This window comes from Thalassophryne amazonica, chromosome 3 (assembly GCF_902500255.1).
Source record: "Thalassophryne amazonica chromosome 3, fThaAma1.1, whole genome shotgun sequence".
Lineage (NCBI taxonomy): Eukaryota > Metazoa > Chordata > Actinopteri > Batrachoidiformes > Batrachoididae > Thalassophryne > Thalassophryne amazonica.
Window position 1 is genome coordinate 69366702 of NC_047105.1, and position 20320 is coordinate 69387021.

The 20320-nt window shown below is 40.6% G+C and overlaps 1 long non-coding RNA gene across 1 annotated transcript; it reads right to left on the minus strand.

Moving 5' to 3' along the window:
• Positions 1 to 1174: 1174 nt before the first annotated feature.
• On the minus strand, positions 1175 to 8592 carry LOC117507929. The gene is made up of 3 exons (XR_004559894.1): positions 8463 to 8592; positions 3610 to 3718; positions 1175 to 1301 (listed from the first exon to the last, which is right to left on the minus strand). It is a non-coding gene; the product is annotated as an uncharacterized LOC117507929 (long non-coding RNA).
• Between the last annotated feature and the right edge of the window lie 11728 nt (positions 8593 to 20320).

Consider the following 20320-nt stretch of genomic DNA (forward strand, 5'->3'; position numbering starts at 1 on the left):
AGGGTGAAGAGAGGATGGAGGTTGAGGGGAGGAAGCAGGAGCGGGGTGAGGTTTCAAAGGTGTGTGAGCAAGAGGCCGTTAGCGGCTCCCCTCCCTGACCACAGGGTCACCGACAGACACCATGTGTCTGCATGCAAAAGTGATCCTGCACAAAACCAGAGCAAGGCAGCGTTCCGTTTGAAACCGGAATTCACCAGAACAAGTGTATCCTGATGTGGTGAGGAGCTGGGGTGAGGAGGTGAGAGGAGGGAGGGAGGCCTCACTCCATCTCTTGTCATTTCTGTGTCTGCACAGCGGTGTGCATGAGAAACACTGTTAGTTTGAAATGCTAAGCCATGTTTGTGAGGACTTTCATCAATTAAGATATTCATGAGACAAACACGTGGCAGCAATGTCTGCTGTCTGACTGCTGATGATGTAATAAAGCCTCAGATGGGAGCAAAAAGACATTATTACGCTGATAATGGAATTGGCACAGTGAGAATTCAGGACAAAGTAATGATGATGTTATCAGAGTGTAACGACTCAAGGTGCACGTGTGTGAAAGGTAACAATCACATCATGGGTTTCTTGTTAGCCAATGTCTATGCTTCATATGCTGAAATGCTTAAATGTTGTGTTTCCAATAAAAAAAAAAAAAAAAATTTAGAGAAGACTACCTTTTAAACCACCTTACAATATGAGCATATGACATATGATATATGAGTATTTTCTCATTTCATTTCATTTGGAAATGTCATATGTGAGCATAAAATATGGTTTGAGTTTTACAAAGCTCATATCTTTACTTTAAAAAAAATTTAGTTTTAGAAAAAAAAAAATTCTTTTGACCTACACTGAGTTTGTCCCTAATAACAAATATCTATATACTTTATGAGCTCAAAGATTATTTAATATCAAGTTTTGTTTTGTCATAGTGGAGGCAGATGAAGGTTCCTGGGCCTTTTGAAGAAAAATGATACAACATTTACACTGAATTTCCTTAATTTGTGATCTAGACACTCATATGCCTTATCAAAAATGTGCAGAAATCTTTTTTAATCAAACATATGGTTAAGATGTACCACATTGCAAAAGCAGAAAAAATTTTGATTGAATATTTCAAGATCTTTTTATGTCACATGGATTTTATGATGTATCTCTGCAGCCTCATGCTCCAGGTATTACATGATCACAGGGAATATTGCAGTAATTCTGTTGAAGATGGATGACAGTCCCACTCTGACCCCACAGAAGAGTGTGGCTCTGCAGCACAGACCTCCTGTAGCTACCTGGATCCTCAGCAGCTGAAGCTTCTTTGACTGTAAACCCCAACAAGTTGACAGAACACAAAAAACTGAGCTGATTACCTCAGGTTTATATACTAAAAATTAAGTAATTTAATCTTAAACATTTAAAGTTGGTGTTACATATGTCTTTTGATTACAGCTAAATTAAATAAGTTAACCAAAAGCTTTTTTTGTTTAAGTGAAATGAACTGGAGTAATTTCAGCTTATCAACTTAATATATCGTAGCATCCTCAAAGAGAATTATGTTAAACTGGCAAAGGGAAGTGTCATGTACTGACTCTGATCTTCAGGATTGAGTGCAATCTGTTTTACTACTTCTGCATGGGTATTTTAACTACCTTACTTTTCTTTAGACTGACAACTCTCTGACAACTAACCCTTAATGTCAGAGGTGATTCAATTAATTAATTTTAATGTATTTATTGTATTGTATTTATTACTGACTCAGTCTCAAGAGTCTATACCAGGGGTGGGCAACCTGTTCCAGAAAGAGCCATGAGGGTGCAGGTTTTCTTTGCAGCCACTGACTCCACCAGGTGATTTCACTGATTAACTGATTCCATCTGCTCAAAGTGATATTAATCAGTAAAATCACCTGGTGGAGTCAGTGGCTGCAAAGAAAACCTGGACCCTCATGGCTCTTTCTGGAACAGGTTGCCCACCCCTGGTCTATACGATGCATCCAGAAAGTATTCACAGCACTTCACTTTTCCCACATTTTGTTATGTTACAGCCTCATTACAAAATGGATGAAATTAATTTTTTTCCCCTCAAACTTCTACACACAACACCCCATAATGACAATGTGAAAAAAGTTTTTTTTTTTTTTTGCAAATTTATGAAAAATAAAAAGCAAACAAAAATGACATGTACATATGTATTCACACCCTTTGCCATGAGGCTCAAACTTGAGCTCAGGTGCATCCTGTTTCCACTGATGTTTCTACAGTGCATGTCAGAGCACAAACCAAGCATGAAGTCAAAGGAATTATCTGTAGACCTCTAAGACAGAATTGTCTTGAGGCACAAATCTGGGGAAGAGTACAGAAACATTTCTGCTGCTTTGAAGGTTCCAATGATCACAGTGGTCTCCATCATCTGTAAATGGAAGAAGTTCAGCTCCACCAGGACTCTTCACTGTGATGGCCGCCCGTCTAAACTGAGTGACTGGGGAGAAGGGCCGTAGTCAGGGAGGTGACCAAGAACCCGATGGTCACTCTGTCAGAGTTCCAGTATTCCTCTGTAGACAGAGAAGAACCTTCCAGAAGGACAACCACCTCTGCAGCAATCCACCAATCAGGCCTGTATGGTAGAGTGGCCAGATGGAAGCCACTCCTTAGTAAAAGGCACATGGCAGCCCACGTGGAGTTTGGCAAAAGTCACCTGAAGCACTCTCAGACCATGAGAAACAAAATGCTCTGGTCTGATGAGACAAACATTGCACTCATTGGCATGAATGCCAGGTGCCATGTTGGAGGAAACCAGGCACCATACCTACAGTGAAGCATGGTGGTGGCATCATCATGCTGCGGGGATGTTTTTCAGCAGCAGGAACTGGGAGACTAGTCAGGGTTGAGGGAAAAATGAATACAGCAATGTACAGAGACATCCTGGATGAAAATCTGCTCCAGAGAGCTCTTGACCTCAGTCTGGGGTGACGGTTCATCTTTCAGCAGGACAATGACCCTAAGCACACAGTCAAGATATCAAAGGAGTGGCTTCAGGACAACTCTGTGAATGTCCTCGAGTGGCCCAGTCAGAGTCCAGACCTGAATCCGATTGAACATCTCTGGAGAGATCTGAAAATGGTTGTGCACCGACGCTCCTCAACCAACCTGATGGAGCTTGAGAGATGCTGCAAAGAGGAATGGGCAAAACTGCCCAAAGATAGATGCACCAAGCTTGTGGCATCATATTCAAGAAGACTTGAGGCTGTAATTGCTGCCAAAGGTGCATCAACAAAGTATTGAATAAAGTGTGTGAATACTTATGTACATACGTAACAGATGCCAGCAGGAGTTGTTGTGCATATGTAGTCAGTAAACCTCACTCCCCAGCAGCTAAAAAGGATTCTCTGGTCCCAAGACCAGAGCTCTGGGTTTTAGCCTTCTGGTTAGGGAGTCTGACTCCCATGCCAAGGATTGTGAGTTCATGTCAAGAGGGGAGTGAATGGGCAGAGTCAAAACAACGCAGTGTGCAGTCGCTACATGTATACTTTTAGTTTTTTCTATTTTTAATAAATTTGCAAAAATTGAAAAAAAAAACAAAAAAACAAAATGGTTTGTAGACTCCTGTTGACATACTTGGTGAAAACTTTACCTTCAGAGCAACATCGTGTGATAATGCTTCAAAGCAGCGTTCCTCCTCAGTTGTCTCAGACTTTCTACTGCTACCTCCTGCTGTAATCCAGTAAACTGTCACTGCGGCACTAAGAGAAGAAACGTGAAGAGATCAATCAATTCAATCAATCAATTTTTTTTTTATATAGCGCCAAATCACAACAAACAGTTGCCCCAAGGCGCTTTATATTGTAAGGCAAGGCCATACAATAATGATGTAAAACCCCAACGGTCAAAACGACCCCCTGTGAGCAAGCACTTGGCTACAGTGGGAAGGAAAAACTCCCTTTTAACAGGAAGAAACCTCCAGCAGAACCAGGCTCAGGGAGGGGCAGTCTTCTGCTGGGACTGGTTGGGGCTGAGGGAGAGAACCAGGAAAAAGACATGCTGTGGAGGGGAGCAGAGATCGATCACTAATGATTAAATGCAGAGTGGTGCATACAGAGCAAAAAGAGAAAGAAACAGTGCATCATGGGAACCCCCCAGCAGTCTACGTCTATAGCAGCATAACTAAGGGATGGTTCAGGGTCACCTGATCCAGCCCTAACTATAAGCTTTAGCAAAAAGGAAAGTTTTAAGCCTAATCTTAAAAGTAGAGAGGGTGTCTGTCTCCCTGATCTGAATTGGGAGCTGGTTCCACAGGAGAGGAGCCTGAAAGCTGAAGGCTCTGCCTCCCATTCTACTCTTACAAACCCTAGGAACTACAAGTAAGCCTGCAGTCTGAGAGCGAAGCGCTCTATTGGGGTGATATGGTACTACGAGGTCCCTAAGATAAGATGGGACCTGATTATTCAAAACCTTATAAGTAAGAAGAAGAATTTTAAATTCTATTCTAGAATTAACAGGAAGCCAATGAAGAGAGGCCAATATGGGTGAGATATGCTCTCTCCTTCTAGTCCCCGTCAGCACTCTAGCTGCAGCATTTTGAATTAACTGAAGGCTTTTTAGGGAACTTTTAGGACAACCTGATAATAATGAATTACAATAGTCCAGCCTAGAGGAAATAAATGCATGAATTAGTTTTTCAGCATCACTCTGAGACAAGACCTTTCTGATTTTAGAGATATTGTGTAAATGCAAAAAAGCAGTCCTACATATTTGTTTAATATGCGCTTTGAATGACATATCCTGATCAAAAATGACTCCAAGATTTCTCACAGTATTACTAGAGGTCAGGGTAATGCCATCCAGAGTAAGGATCTGGTTAGACACCATGTTGCTAAGATTTGTGGGGCCAAGTACAATAACTTCAGTTTTATCTGAGTTTAAAAGCAGGAAATTAGAGGTCATCCATGTCTTTATGTCTGTAAGACAATCCTGCAGTTTAGCTAATTGGTGTGTGTCCTCTGGCTTCATGGATAGATAAAGCTGGGTATCATCTGCGTAACAATGAAAATTTAAGCAATACCGTCTAATAATACTGCCTAAGGGAAGCATATATAAAGTGAATAAAATTGGTCCTAGCACAGAACCTTGTGGAACTCCATAATTAACTTTAGTCTGTGAAGAAGATTCCCCATTTACATGAACAAATTGTAATCTATTAGACAAATATGATTCAAACCACCGCAGCGCAGTGCCTTTAATACCTATGGCATGCTCTAATCTCTGTAATAAAATTTTATGGTCAACAGTATCAAAAGCAGCACTGAGGTCTAACAGAACAAGCACAGAGATGAGTCCACTGTCCGAGGCCATAAGAAGATCATTTGTAACCTTCACTAATGCTGTTTCTGTACTATGATGAATTCTAAAACCTGACTGAAACTCTTCAAATAGACCATTCCTCTGCAGATGATCAGTTAGCTGTTTTACAACTACCCTTTCAAGAATTTTTGAGAGAAAAGGAAGGTTGGAGATTGGCCTATAATTAGCTAAGATAGCTGGGTCAAGTGATGGCTTTTTAAGTAATGGTTTAATTACTGCCACCTTAAAAGCCTGTGGTACATAGCCAACTAACAAAGATAGATTGATCATATTTAAGATCGAAGCATTAAATAATGGTAGGGCTTCCTTGAGCAGCCTGGTAGGAATGGGGTCTAATAAACATGTTGATGGTTTGGATGAAGTAACTAATGAAAATAACTCAGACAGAACAATCGGAGAGAAAGAGTCTAACCAAATACCGGCATCACTGAAAGCAGCCAAAGATAACGATACGTCTTTGGGATGGTTATGAGTAATTTTTTCTCTAATAGTTAAAATTTGTTAGCAAAGAAAGTCATGAACTCATTACTAGTTAAAGTTAATGGAATACTCAGCTCAATAGAGCTCTGACTCTTTGTCAGCCTGGCTACAGTGCTGAAAAGAAACCTGGGGTTGTTCTTATTTTCTTCAATTAGTGATGAGTAGAAAGATGTCCTAGCTTTACGGAGGGCTTTTTTATAGAGCAACAGACTCTTTTTCCAGGCTAAGTGAAGATCTTCTAAATTAGTGAGACGCCATTTCCTCTCCAACTTACGGGTTATCTGCTTTAAGCTACGAGTTTGAGAGTTATACCATGGAGTCAGACACTTCTGATTTAAAGCTCTCTTTTTCAGAGGAGCTACAGCATCCAAAGTTGTCTTCAATGAGGATGTAAAACTATTGACGAGATACTCTATCTCCCTTACAGAGTTTAGGTAGCTACTCTGCACTGTGTTGTTATATGGCATTAGAGAACATAAAGAAGGAATCATATCCTTAAACCTAGTTACAGCGCTTTCTGAAAGACTTCTAGTGTAATGAAACTTATTCCCTACTGCTGGGTAGTCCATCAGAGTAAATGTAAATGTTATTAAAAAATGATCAGACAGAAGGGAGTTTTCAGGGAATACTGTTAAGTCTTCTATTTCCATACCATAAGTCAGAACAAGATCTAAGATATGATTAAAGTGGTGGGTGGACTCATTTACTTTTTGAGCAAAGCCAATAGAGTCTAATAATAGATTAAATGCAGTGTTGAGGCTGTCATTCTCAGCATCTGTGTGGATGTTAAAATCGCCCACTATAATTATCTTATCTGAGCTAAGCACTAAGTCAGACAAAAGGTCTGAAAATTCACAGAGAAACTCACAGTAACGACCAGGTGGACGATAGATAATAACAAATCAAACTGTTTTTTGGGACTTCCAATTTGGATGGACAAGACTAAGAGACAAGCTTTCAAATGAATTAAAGCTCTGTCTGGGTTTTTGATTAATTAATAAGCTGGAATGGAAGATTGCTGCTAATCCACCGCCCCGGCCCGTGCTACGAGCATTCTGACAGTTAGTGTGACTCGGGGGTGTTGACTCATTTAAACTAACATATTCATCCTGCTGTAACCAGGTTTCTGTTAGGCAGAATAAATCAATATGTTGATCAATTATTATATCATTTACCAACAGGGACTTAGAAGAGAGAGACCTAATGTTTAATAGACCACATTTAACTGTTTTAGTCTGTGGTGCAGTTGAAGGTGCTATATTATTTTTTCTTTTTGAATTTTTATGCTTAAATAGATTTTTGCTGGTTATTGGTGGTCTGGGAGCAGGCACCGTCTCTACGGGGATGGGGTAATGAGGGGATGGCAGGGGGAGAGAAGCTGCAGAGAGGTGTGTAAGACTACAACTCTGCTTCCTGGTCCCAACCCTGGATAGTCACGGTTTGGAGGATTTAAGAAAATTAGCCAGATTTCTAGAAATGAGAGCTGCTCCATCCAAAGTGGGATGGATGCCGTCTCTCCTAACAAGACCAGGTTTTCCCCAGAAGCTTTGCCAATTATCTATGAAGCCCACCTCATTTTTTGGACACCACTCAGACAGCCAGCAATTCAGGGAGAACATGCGGCTAAACATGTCACTCCCGGTCTGATTGGGGAGGGGCCCAGAGAAAACTACAGAGTCCGACATTGTTTTTGCAAAGTTACACACCGATTTAATGTTAATTTTAGTGACCTCCGATTGGCGTAACCGGGTGTCATTACTGCCGACGTGAATTACAATCTTACCAAATTTACGCTTAGCCTTAACCAGCAGTTTCAAATTTCCTTCAATGTCGCCTGCTCTGGCCCCCGGAAGACAATTGACTATGGTTGCTGGTGTCGCTAACTTCACATTTCTCAAAACAGAGTCGCCAATAACCAGAGTTTGATCCTCGGCGGGTGTGTCGTCGAGTGGGGAAAAACGGTTAGAGATGTGAACGGGTTGGCGGTGTACACGGGGCTTCTGTTTAGGGCTACGCTTCCTCCTCACAGTCACCCAGTCAGCCTGCTTTCCCGGCTGCTCGGGATCTGCCAGGGGGTAACTAACGGCGGCTAAGCTACCTTGGTCCGCACCGACTACAGGGGCCTGGCTAGCTGTAGAATTTTCCACGGTGCGGAGCCGAGTCTCCAATTCGCCCAGCCTGGCTACGAATAAGCTACACTTATTACAAGTACCATTACTGCTAAAGGAGGCCGAGGAATAACTAAACATTTCACACCCAGAGCAGAAAAGTGCGGGAGAGACAGGAGAAGCCGCCATGCTAAACCGGCTAAGAGCTAGTAGCTACGCTAAGCTAGCGGATTCCTAAAAACACGCAAAGTGAATAATGTGTAAATAATTTAGAGGTGATTCAGCAGAAGGAGTGCTTTAGTTAAGGCACGTAAAGATTACACTGGGAAACAAATCGTAATCTAGATAACTAGATCAATCTAACTGCGCAGATTAAACAGCTAACAGATACAGAAAAACACCGCTGTGCTCCGGAACAGGAAGTGATACAATACCGCAGTGAGAGCCAACCACCAGTAGAGGCAAGCTGAGATGGAGAATGCTGATCAAGCAGACTCCATTTTCAAAGCAAAGATGGAGCTAATCTGATAATTCCCACCGACATATGAAAAGACATCACTGGGAGGTCAGGAGCAGCTCATCAGACGCAATAAATCCCCTTCAAATTCCTGGAAAATGTCACACACAGCTGCAGCTATGAAATACAGGAGCGTGTGTGTGTGTGTGTGTGTGTGTGTGTGTGTGTGTGTGTGTGTGTGTGTGTGTGTGTGTGTGTGTGTGCGCGTGCGCGTGCGCGTGTCTGTGCATGTGTGTGAAGAACTGAGGTGGAGCATGAAGGATGTGGTGAAGCAGCCCAGTGGTCAGCTGTTTCTCTTCTTCTATGTGTGTGCTTTGCACCTGCAGAAGCTTCAGGCCAAGAAACACATGCGCGCACACACACACACGCACATTGACACACGCTCATTATGACTTCAGTGTCCTCGCTTTGAACAAGCAAACAGCTCACAGTGACTTCCTCTAAATTGTGTGAAATTATGTTGGGTGTTGTGTGTGCTGGTGGGCGACAATAACTGACTGAGTTATGTAAAAGAGAGAGCGATTGAGACGGAGAAAGATGGATCAGATGATTCTTTATTCCCCATTTGTAGTTGTGACTGAGGTGTGTGTGTGTGTGTGCATGTGAGACAGGCAGGATGGTTTTGTGTCTGAGAAGCTGCTTAAGCAAGAAGAAAACGTTTTTCACAGGTGGAAGAAAGTCGACAGGTTTATCCTCTCACCATCACTGAGGATCAGGCACACAATGAGCACAAGCAGAAGCACCAACACCTGAGTGTGTACACACACAAAGAGAAGGACATATACATGTAGACACACAATTCTGCACCAACGCAACAAAACTTCACTGTATGACTTCATGAAGCACTTGTGCAACACACTAAGAAATTATTCCCAGCTGCCTGAAGACAAGATCACATCTCTATCTATCTACAGTGAGGAAAATAAGTATTTGAACACCCTGCGATTTTGCAAGTTCTCCCACTTAGGGCCCTGTCCCACTGGCATTTAGGAGGATTTGCGGATGGAATGCGCACAAAAGTGGCCCACATCCACCAAACAACCGCAATAATCGTGTAACATTCCTGTACGAGTCGGCCGCCATCCAAACACGTCCATGATCATCCGCAGAGGCACGCATATCTGCAGCCAGGATTTTTGAGCGGCTCAAAAATCCTGCTGCGGATGAGATCCGCATCACTGCCTGAACACATACTGAAGACATACGCAGGACATACACAACCAACGCGCCGCACATCCCGTCATCCGCTGATATCTGCAACCGACGGGTTGGCGCGGCTTGGCAGCGGACCGGGACAGCATGCAAAACAGATATGATGCGTGCCCAGCACGGCCACATCACGGTCGCAAATGGTATGTCACGCATGCAGACAGAGTGGGCACGGATGAAGCGAGTGCATCACGGCCACTGTGCCCCTCATGGGGGCGCCTCCGCGGTCGCCTTCGCTTCTGTTCCCTGTTATATCCGCTTTTCTTCCTCATGTACAACCCCTGGCAAAAATTATGGAATCACCGGCCTCGGAGGATGTTCATTCAGTTGTTTAATTTTGTAGAAAAAAAAGCAGATCACAGACATGACACAAAACTAAAGTCATTTCAAATGGCAACTTTCTGGCTTTAAGAAACACTATAAGAAATCAGGAGAAAAAAATTGTGGCAGTCAGTAACGGTTACTTTTTTAGACCAAGCAGAGGGAAAAAAATATGGACTCACTCAGTTCTGAGGAAAAATTTATGGAATCATGAAAAACAAAAGAACGCTCCAACACATCACTAGTATTTTGTTGCACCACCTCTGGCTTTTATAACAGCTTGCAGTCTCTGAGGCATGGACTTAATGAGTGACAAACAGTACTCTTCATCAATCTGGCTCCAACTTTCTCTGATTGCTGTTGCCAGATCAGCTTTGCAGGTTGGAGCCTTGTCATGGACCATTTTCTTCAACTTCCACCAAAGATTTTCAATTGGCTTAAGATCCGGACTATTTGCAGGCCATGACATTGACCCTATGTGTCTTTTTGCAAGGAATGTTTTCACAGTTTTTGCTCTATGGCAAGATGCATTATCATCTTGAATTATCATCAATTCGCTGATCCACCCCGGGACATTTGTTGCGGACGCTCAGCTTTTGTCTCCTCATTTCATGCACAAATCCTCCTAAACGCCAGTGGGACAGGGCCCTTAGAAATCATGGAGGGGTCTGAAATTTTCATCTTAGGTGCATGTCCACTGTGAGAGACATAATCTAAAAAAAATCCAGAAATCACAATGTCTGATTTTTTAATAATTTATTTGTATGTTACTGCTGCAAATAAGTATTTTAACACCTGTAAAAATCAATGTTAATATTTTGTACAGTCACCTTTGTTTGCAATTACAGAGGTCAAACATTTCCTGTAGTTTTTCACCAGGTTTGCACACACTGCAGCAGGGATTTTGGTCCACTCCTCCATACAGATCTTCTCTAGATCTTTCAGGTTTGGAGTTTCAGCTCCATCCAAAGACTTTCTATTGAGTTCAAGTCTGGAGACTGGCCAGACCACTCCAGGACCTTGAAATGCTTCTTACGGAGCCCCTCGGTTGCCCTGGCTGTGTGTTTGGGGTCATTGTCATGCTGGAAGACCCAGCCATGACCCATCTTCAATGCTCTTACTGAGGGAAGGAGGTTGTTTGCCAAAATCTCACAATACATGACCACATCCATCCTCCCTTCAATACGGTGCAGTCGTCCTGTACCCTTTGCAGAAGAGCAGAGTATGATGTTTCCACCCCCATGCTTCACAGTTGGGATGGTTTTCTTAGGGTTGTTCTCATCCTCTAAACATAAGATAAGATAAGATAAGATAAGAAAAGCCTTTATTCATCCCTCAGTGGGGAAATTTCAGTGTCACATCGCAGCATAGAAGAGTAGGAGTAGACAGAAGGGCATGCAATAAAACGAACAAGCATCTCTTAAAAACAAGAACTAAAAAAGCACTGAGTGCCGGGTAAAGCTAAGGCTACCATTGTTCAGTTCAATGCTGCACTGCCGGGATGATATACACTGTCAGGATATGAGAGTGATCAGATAAAATGACTTCAGCGTGAAATGTACGATAAGTTACTCTGATATTTACAATATGGACAGGTTAAAATATAAGTAATATATATATGTAATATGTAGTGTGATATATGTAAAGTGACTTGAGTGCACCATAAGTTAAATTATTGCACCTAATAAATACAGCAGGTAATGACGTGTAGCGGCTGCACTCTGCGTTGTGTTGTTATGACGCCGCCCACCCGCTTCCTTCAGGACGCGAACTAACGAGCTCCGGTATGGGAGTCAGACTCTCTAACCAGAAGGCTAAAACCCAGGGCTCTGGCCTTGTGACCAGAGAATCCTTTTGAGCTGTTGGGAGTGAGGTTTACTAACTACATCTGCACAGCGACACCTGCTGGCCTCTGTTACACATGATTTGTCCTGGTTGCTATGGTTACCACAGTACTAGCATTGATCATTGTACAGTCTACAGTCTCATGGTAAGTGGAATTGATTCCAAAAAGCTCTATTCTGGTCTCATCTGACCACATGACCTTCTCCCATGCCTCCTCTGGATCATCCATAAACACACCATAATGGCACTTTCTGTTGATGCTTGCCGGAAAAACCAGGACAAACTGAATGTTGTTTTATCTTTAAATAGCTGGTTAAGTGCAGAGAGTGTGTGATATTTCCGAAAGGAATTAATTTATAACCTCATAAAGAGTTAACTTTTCAAGCCAGAATGCTGACCTTAGTCTGACTGGGGAAACTAATATTTGAATATTACTCTAAATATACAGCAAGTCAAGTGTTATGAAAGTAAATAGTGTTTTACAAAAAATTATGAGCTTTAGGACTGTTGAGCATTACTCCAGCTCACTGTCCATTTGGAATCAATTTCACTGCCACAAACCACAATGTGTATACACAAAAACATTCCCACCAGAATTTAAGAAAAGACATAATAAAGGCACAATGTGTGAAATCGATGAACATGCTGAGCGAGAGAGAAAAGTTTATTGAATTCTTCAATTCCCCAGAAAGTGGCAGTGGAAGAGAGTTTGACTGACAGCTTGTTAGTGACACACTAATGTAAACGTTCATTTCCTTTTGCTCTCTGGGCAGGAAGACAAGTAGTGAACCCATGACCTCTAATGAATTAGAAAAAAACCTATACTGCATAAAGACAAAAAGCTGGGACATAAAATACTCAAAAGAAAGAGCAGTTTACTAAAACAAACAAACAAAAAAGATAAATAAAGCTATTTAAACTGTTGGATTTTGTATAAACCAACTGAAACAAAGCAAAAAAAAAAAAAGAAAAAAAGTCTCTACCAGAAAATTTCTGTTCATGTTTGCATCTGAAAGCTGCCAGCACAACCACAGTCTGATGTGTCCACTACCAAAAAATGTGAGACTGGGCTGCCACTACGATGGCTAAAAAGGTCAGCCATAGTCCAGTGGGGTTGAAAGTAATTATAAGGTTGGGGCTATTCCTTTACTTGACCCTCCCATATTCAGCTTGCTGACCATCGAGTCAACAACCCACTGGTTTCACTGCCCTAAAGTTTCACTAGATAGAGCCACAAACAGCTTGATGATAACAGCAAATGATCATGTTTAGTTTGGTGACAGCAGACTGTTATAGCAGGGTTGGTGTTTTGATCCATTGATACTCCAAATGTGTCAAATTCAGTGATGGAAAAAGTACTCAGATCCTTTACTTAAGTAAAAGAACTAATACCACACTGCAGAAATACTCTCTTACAAGTAACACTCTTAGATCGAAAATGTTACTTAAAGGGCATGTCTTACTCCAATCAAAACAATCGTTGAAAAAATTATACACCAGATTATGAATCATTACTTCCAACTCTAACTTGTGTGAGTCCTGATGTAGTTGATAAAAATAAAATTAGCCATACTGCATCTGAAAAATGCACACAGATTCAGAGATATTTTTAGCCATGAAACTGATGTAACCTCAGGTACTGACTATTACCTGCCTGAAGGTCACTTCACCTGTGTTCAGCTACAGTCCACTTCATGATTTACTCCAGGACACACAGTCAATCTGGGCTGTGGGATTTTGTTGCCTCCAAATGTAATATGGCTTTAATTTGGCTTTCAAATCAAATTCTTGTGTTTTGCACTCAAATGTCTGTCTCGCCTCTTTGAAACCTTTAGTGTAGTTAGAAAAAAAAAAGCATTGCATACATCTCAATAAGACTGAACAATAATGATTACATATCAAAGTGTCATCTCCTGTTGTGTTCACACACACAGAGCCATGTAGAACAAGAGCAATCAGAGATTTCTGACGTCGCCAATCAGAGATTTCTGACGTCGCCATCCAGATCCAGATCACCTCCTAAATTCAGTGGAGTCTTCCATGGCCTAATATGTATCTGTGGTGCAAATTTGGGGAGAATCCGTGAAGTAGTTTTGACGTAATCCTTCAAAGCCTATATAAAGTGAAATCTTGATCCAGAATCCGGATCTGGATCCGGATCACCTCCAAAATTCAGTGGAGTCTTCCACAGCCTAATATGTATCTGTGTTGAAAATTTCATCAAAATCCATGCAGTAATTTTGACATAATCCTGCTAAGAGACAGACAGACAAATAAATAAATGCCGATGATTTTATTACATCCGTGGTGGACAAAATTACTGTTTCAATGTGTGGTGCTCCACAGAAAAACAACGTCCCTTCATCAGCTAGCGGATCTGATGAATCCAGTGTCACTGGGGCCTCTTAGCTTAGCGCTTAGCTTAGCTATCAGTTTAGCTCATCTTAGCCAGTAACTCAAAGGGCTAGGAGCTGGTTCAGATCACAGCTATCCTGTTAAAAGTAGCAACTTGTCGTGATGTTCTGTCCAACAACGTGATCACAGAAGCAGCTTCCTCAGCGAAACTAGCTGGTGTCAGGGCTTGAGTTTTGTTCTTTTGGGTTATCAGGTTTTTGGTTTATTTATTCTTTTGTTGGGATTTTTCTGCTTGGGTCTGTCTGTCTCTGTTTCTCTTATTGGTTCTTGGTAATGGGTGTTTCTCTTTCTCTCTCTGGCCACGCCCTGCTTCTGGTGCTTTCCATGTGCACCTGTTTCTGATTTGCTGATTGCCACCTGGGGTTTTATAAGCTCACTGGGTAGTATTGTTCTCCGCCAGTTTGTTGTGCCTTGTGCCTGCATTCCAGCTCTGTACCTGTGTTCTTGTTCCTGCCTGCCTCATAGTGTGTACCTGACCTCCTGCCTGTTGTTTTGACCACGCCATTTTGCCTGATGATTTCTGTACTGCTGCTTTTGTTGGACTGCCTGCTCGTGTACCGACCTCTGCATTTTCCTTTAGTAAAGACCACTAACAAACAGAGCTGTCTGCCGGAGCTGTGCATTTGTGTCCTACCATCCCCGTGCATCCCGCTTGTCAGCTTAGCCAACCCAGTCTCATGGATTGTCGTGATTCAGCAGCATGCAAAATACATTAATCTATCTGTTCGACATATTGTCACGAAAAGTGCAAAATTTTCATCATGGCAGCACAAATTCATTGTAATTCATTCCATGATGGCTGCACGCAATTAAAAGGGCAGCACTGGGGAGTTGGGTGGCTGTGGTTAGGGTTGGGGGTAGGAGTAGGGTTAGTAATAGTGAGTTAAAAAAAAACCCCATCACAAAAATTTTAATCATTTCGTGATGGGAGGACGGAAAAAAAATGTGACACTGGGCTGGCTTAGTTTAGCACGATGCAACGTCATGGCACAAACCACAACTTTTGGGCAAGGAAACACACTTTGTTAAGAATTTTCTACTGGCCACACGAAAGGAAAAGATAAAATCCGTGGTTGGATCCATCATGTTTTGATGATCATTCATTCTCACACTGTGCTGGGCTTCACTTCTGCTGTTTGTATAAAACACAGTATAAAAAAACTCTCACGTTCCTCCTCAAAATATTACCTTTTGAAAATCTGTCCCCCTAATAAACAACACTAGTCATGTGACTACATCTTTGCAAAATACACATTTGAACCATTTTGACATATTCACTGTCAAAGCCCACAGAAGACACTAATTTCACACTTTAAAAAAATGACGTTTTCCCCCCATTCATTTTTGGGGATGTGGCCTGAGATGATGTCACCAAAATTTGTATTCTGCAGCGTGAGATTCCTGAGCGTTTATCAGAGGCAGGTGAAATCAAGTTAATTTATGGTTAATTTATTTACAACTTATGGCCCTTTGGTTACAAGGCCTTTCGAACCTACAAGGTTCTCCAGAGTGATTTGGACTTTATATTTTCTGTGTGGGTTCACATCTGGTTTTCCCACTTCCTCTCACAGCTCAAAGATTATACCCATTTGACGGTCAGGCATGGCTGAACCTTATCCCAGGTTAAACACTGAACTGGTCTAAAGGCAGCCAGCTTCATCAAAATGGTGATTCTAAATTAAAACAAGAGTGCTGTCTGCATATCAGTAGAACAAATGGAAGAAGATATATGTGCAAATGTAGTGATGTGAAACACGGAGGAGTCTAGACATTCAATGAAAAGCTGCAATAATCAAAGACAGGTTAAATAAACTACCTTTCACATGCACCACTCCAGGACAAGAAAAATGAGAATTACACATGTGAGGAAGTCCAAACCAGCTACTGCCCCCTAGGTGTCACTGTCTACCTAGTTATTCTAACCAACACTTTATTACTAACATGCTCTCCAGAACTGAGTGTGGCTCTATGCAGGATCACTAATGATTAAAGTACTGTATCTCCCTAGTAAGTCCCTTCGGCTGCTCCCTTGTTTGCACTAGGGGTCGCCACAGCAAATCCAAGGTGGATCTGCATGTTGAATTTGCACAGGTTTTACGCCGGATGCCCTTCATGACGCAACTCCACATTATATGGAGAAATGTGGCAGGGGTGGGATTTGAACTCAGAACCTTCTACACTGAAACCAAGCGCATTAACCACTTGGCCACCACCCCCTCTAAAGTATTGCATCTCCCTGCATGTCATTATTGAGGCATTTATACATCAATCAGAGGAAATCACTAATTTGTCACAGCACATAAAATAAGGGCCTATATGGATGTTAACACATGACAGGGAAACAAAAAAGAAATGAAAAAAAAAATCTACACTGAGAACTACAGACATGCAGTGAGTCCTTCTGAGAATAGAAAATGAACATCAGGGAGGTTTGCATCGATCAAAGTGTGTCAGCAAAGGTCATCACACTCGTTTAGGTAGAGAATATGAAAAACTGGGAAATGCTTTGTCACTACCGAGAGGAGGAGGAGGAGTAGCACAACCGGCTGCCTTGACTTTATGTTTGACCTTTTTGGGAAAGAAAAACTAATCCTAGAATATAATAGAGTGTAAGATATGGAAAATGACTGCACTGTTATCTGTGTTACCCTGGAGACCATCAGCAGCACCCAGGGCTGCTGCAGCTGCACAGTTATTAAGCTTCCATTTTACAGACCTTATACTTGGGGAAATACCTTTCCTACCATCATTCTTACAAACAATGCATACTAGTTAAAACTGTAAATATTTAGGTTCACTCTTTGTGCTGGGTATTATGATTTATTTGATTTCTGATCTTGTTCAAGATCCCTGAGCTCAATAATAAAGTGTACATTTTAAGGGAAACATTGTAAAAAATAAATAAATAAATAAATAAATAAAAATCAAATTTCCTTTCACAGTTAATATGTTTGGTGTTTCATAAGAACATCCTTAAATCACCAACTTTTATTTCTGTTCAACTATCCTGCTATTTGCAAAATTTCTGGCTCATACACTTTTGTGAATTATGTCGCGTAAGTGCACTTCTGGAGTCCTGCTTGATTTGTTAGACACCCCTATAAAGTGTGTGTGTGTGTGTGTGTGTGTGTGTGTGTGTGTGTGTGTGTGTGTGTGTGTGTGTGTGTGTGTGTGTGTGTGTGTGTGTGTGTGTGTGTGTGTGTGTGTGTGTGTGTGTGTGTGTGTTTATGCAGTATTTTGGGGCACAAAATATTTTAGTATTTTACATCAATTTTAAGACACCTAATGACCTATAGTTTGATGAAATGTGCATAATCAAGTACAGACATGAAGAATAGACTCTTTTCCTATACAAGTAGATACTCTGATATAAATGTAAATAAATGAGGAGGAAAGACAGATAGACAACTGTGTGTCTTGTTTCCTGTTAATGGAAAAAAATTAATAAATAGGCCAATTACATTATTCAAGTAAAACAAAGTTACTAATATTTTAAGAAGCTGTTGGTTTGTTTACATTACTAATCTTTGTAAACATATCATGAAACACTCTTTGTTGTTGTTATGACCAGCTGACAACCTTACAAAATGTTTTTCATATTTAATGTAAAGCCTTAAATTATTTATGTCAGTGTAATTCAAACTATCATGGGTTAAGAAATAAGGCATTTTAATGGCATTTGGTTTGTAGATATTCTGATAAAGTGAGTGAATATTTTTCTAATAATTATACGGTAATGAGTGATAATATGGACAAATAGTTTTGCCTTTGCAGTGCACAAAAGCATGCGCCAAAACTGATGTAGGATCTAGATAAATCTAGTAAACAACAGCTATCATTATTATTATTATTATTATTATTATAAATCCTACACGGTACTCTTATCCCATGTTTTAAATGTTTGTAGTCATATATTCTACAATCATAGTTTATATTATAGATGGCATTTACCACTTTTTAAAAATAAACAAAAAAAATTAGATATTGTTTAAATGAATTTTCCCTTGGTGGTTCTCTTATGCAGTCAAATTCAGGATGAAAGAAATAAAACACGTGATTCCGCAACAAAGAAACTGAGATGGCTCAAACAGATAACATCAAAATAATCTTTCAGAATAAAGACTGTGCACACATGCAGAATATTCAACATACACTCCCCCATCTATCTATCTATCTGTCTATCTATCCATCACTCAGAGATCTGGTCCAGTAAACCAGGCTTTCCCTGCATTAGATGTATTTGTTGCCTGAGTTTGAAAAGGCGGCGATAATCTGGGAGAGAGAGATAAGAAATGTCATTTATTCGGTGGCACTTTGGAGCCTATTTCCCGGCCCGATCAGCCCCATTCTCCCCGACACCTCCAGCAGCCCACTGATAACGATTAAGCTATTTATTATCTTCACAAAGAACAAAGATTAGCCTGAAAAATTACCCCGGGATGGTTTATAATCAGAGGGCGCCAAAGGAGCCACATGTCTCTCCATCACAGCTGCAAAACTCACGCGAGTACACGCACACATAAACACAAACTGCAGTGTCCGCCAACATGAACGAATAATAATAATAATAATAATAATAATAATGATAATGATAATGATAATAATAATAATAATAATAATAATAAACCCCTATAGAAATACTTTTATTTTATAAAGCATTTCTAAGTATACGAACTTATTTTAAATGTATTATTATTATTATTATTATTATTATTATTATTATTAAATAAATGAGATTACTGAAACTGAATACGCCTTTCTTTCTCCTGGACTCCTGCAAGAAAAAAAAAGAGGAGTAAAAGGGCGGATTGAATTAATGTCACATCCTAAAATGGAAGTGGATGTTTGCTGCCGATAAGGTTTTATCGCCACGCCACATCAAAAGGATTGGCTTGTTTTCCACATTATCATGCTGATGGGTTCTAATGCTGTCTCTGTGACGCTCTGTATTATTTCTTCTCGGGGAAAACACAAACAACCAAAAGTGTAAATAATTTTAAGCACCATCAAGACTGTTGGTAAAAAGCATAGGGGTTTTAGCCTATATATCTATGGCTCTCAATCAATATATCGATGTATGTCGATAGATAGATAGATAGATAGATAGATAGATAGATAGATAGATAGATAGATAGATAGATAGATAGATAGATAGATAGATAAAGACGTAATCAGAACTTATTTTTCATGTTAAATTCTAACGATACTTTTCCTGATTTGAAATAATTTTGCTTTCCTGAGCGCACTTTGCGATTTATTTTTATTTATTTATTTGTTTATTTTTGTAACCGTTTTCACTTTGCCTTGTTAAAAATAATAAATTAAATGATCAGTAAATTCGCATGTTCTCCACGCTGAACTCAAGTAAAATGCTATATAAGCTGTTTATCAAATGATTTTCTCCCATTTTATTTATTTATTTTTTCTCGAAAGGAATCTGGTGTTTTTTGTCATCCGAGTTATAATTCGACAATAAAGGAGGACTGATTGTGTCAGTGACGTCACGGGGACTGTGTTTTTGCACTATTCGTTTTTGGATGATTGAAGGCCATTGAAGACCAATGAGTCATAACACTGTGATAGTTATATTAAATGACAAATTAAAAGAAACATGATCTCGTTTTTTTACACCAGTGGCAAATCCTTTCACATTCTGTTTTGCGGAAGACTTTTAAAAATTGCGCCTACTGATCAGCAACAAAGCGCCTGCAACTTTAGGCAAATGATAAAACCAGTGTAAACACTGAAAAGTGAAGCAACGTGCTCTTCCTCGTGTATTGCGATGCAAAAGTCCATGAGTAGTTTGTCATCTCATTTATGCTTTTATAAATCACAGTATAAAGTCAGAGAAGACTGCACTCCATCTATTATTAATGTCTAGAGTGTAAATATCGGTTGCAGCCGCCTTCCTCGAGTTTATCCGCTGGGAATGAAGCAGGCAAACCGCGTGTTGTGTCAAAAAGTTCACGTCCTCATTCTCTGTGTGTGTGTGTGTGTGTGTGTGTGTGTGTGTGTGTGTGTGTGTGTGTGTGTGTGTGTGTGTGTGTGTGTGTGTGTGTGGCGGGTGGGGGGACTAAGATGACGTCACG